Source organism: Octodon degus, unplaced genomic scaffold (assembly GCF_000260255.1).
Source record: "Octodon degus isolate 3935 unplaced genomic scaffold, OctDeg1.0 scaffold00114, whole genome shotgun sequence".
Classification (NCBI taxonomy): domain Eukaryota; kingdom Metazoa; phylum Chordata; class Mammalia; order Rodentia; family Octodontidae; genus Octodon; species Octodon degus.
The window spans coordinates 4,462,306-4,464,174 of record NW_004524690.1 but is presented as its reverse complement, the minus strand read 5'-3'; the positions used below and the strand labels follow the sequence as shown (position 1 = coordinate 4,464,174).

Here is a 1,869-nt window from a genome sequence, read left to right as displayed (position 1 = left end):
GGAGGGCATGCTGTCAATGAGCACAAGGCAGTTAGTTCTTCACCAGCGTCTTGGTGCGGACCAGCTCGTTACTGGGTGCATTGTAAACAGCATCAGTGGTGCCTCTTTTTCGAGTACAACACTCAGAGCCCCAGGAGAAGTTTCCGACATCTAGCCGCAGGGCTCCGTACTTCTTGTTGCCTCCTCGATCTCGGACTGTGTGTATGTGGCGGGTGCCAGTCTTAGTGTTGGCTGCAGGGCTCCCCAACTCATACTTCCGCTTCTTGTGATAAGGCTTTCTTTTGCTCCCGATTTTGTGGCGCTTGTGCCAGCTGTCCCGAAAAATGCCCATTGCTCGGCACCGGCTGGAAAGACGCCACCATCACTTTTGAGGAGGTCTTTGTGCCGCCAGTGCCTCTCATTTTACTCAGGTCAGTTGTCTGCTCAAACATGCTCACTGGAACATGTCACCTGCAAAATCAATCCCAAGACCCACAACCAGCCCCCACCCTTTTTTATGTATTTAGTACCAGGTCTACAAGGCCCCACTATACAGATCAGACTCGTAGTAATCTTCCTGTTTTCAAGCTTCCCAAGCGCTGGGATTACAGGCACGCCACCATGTCCAGTCTCAGTCGCAGTCTCGGTGCGCCCTAAGGGCACAGCAGGCACAGCATGCTCAGGGCTCGAACCCTGGTCCCTGTGCCTGCCTAAGTCAGCACTTTAGCCCCCTGAGCTATCTGGCGGGCCCTTTACTTTATCCTTTAACATCCAGAACAATTGTAGGTTTCCCAGAGAACACAGACTCTCACAACTCTTGGAACTTGTTCCAGTTATTTCTCTGCCCAGAACGTGTGTGTATTTTCCACCTGGGAGATTCCTAGAAAAATGCATCAAATTTTCTTGGGTATTTTTAAAACGTGAAGTCTCCTTGACTCCACTGGACATTCAGCAATCTTCTTTAATCTCAAAGTATTTGCAAGGGAATTCTAACATCGTCTTTGGGGCCAGGGTTCTGGGTTAGTAATAGAACACTTGTCTAGCATGTATAAGGCCCTCGATTTGGTTCCCACAACTGCAAGACAGCAACACTAATTTTTTTAATATTTTAAATAATTATTTGTTCCTAATTCTGCCATTCCCCTTCTTCCCTAGACTGTAAGCTTCTGAACAGAAAAGACTGCATTTGTGTCTTCACTTAGCGCAAGAAGCACAAGACAGGAATAACTAAAGGGTAAAAAAAAATTATTAAGTAATTAGTTATAAAGAGTCATTTAGTGTCTGCTGCTTGCTAGCCAAGAACTAGGTCCTGGAGTGACGAAGATTGATAGGATTCCTGTTCTCTGGCGACTTGAATTTACTAAAGGTTCTTCAGTATTCTTTTAAAACTTATCTTAGCCTTGCCCAGCCTTTCCCCAGAGAATTCAAATTCATTGATAACTTGTGCCATTTCTTTCTTGAAACACCTCTCTCCCCCCAGTGACAGTGCTGATTAGGACAAGTCCTACAGCTGCACTGGGACTGCAAAGAAGCTTAAGTCACAGTCTGTGCCTTGCAGAGCCTTGTAGTGTGGTTGGAGAGTAAAATGCAACACATGGGACAATTAGGAAACAATATGGAAACATAATTAAGTGCTAATTGTTTGGGGCAGACTGCATATTTTCAGAAGGGGAATAATGAGGTCAAGCATATAATTAGTGCATAATTTAGAAAGCCAGCTCTATACACCATTCATGGATTTAGCGCAGCAACATACAGAAAATAAGACTTTGCTCTGCATCCTGGTATAGGAATTAGATCCTTAGCAAAATTGATCTGTAGCTATGCTTGAAAGTGAAAAGGCTAAAGAGAGACAGAAAACAGCCACTTCAAAATCCAGGATGCAGATTC

General features: G+C 44.9%; 1 pseudogene; it reads right to left on the bottom strand.

Annotated features, from left to right (window-relative positions):
• LOC101581711 overlaps nt 1-331 on the bottom strand; it is a 48,625-nt pseudogene extending 48,294 nt beyond the window's left edge.
• Between the last annotated feature and the right edge of the window lie 1,538 nt (nt 332-1,869).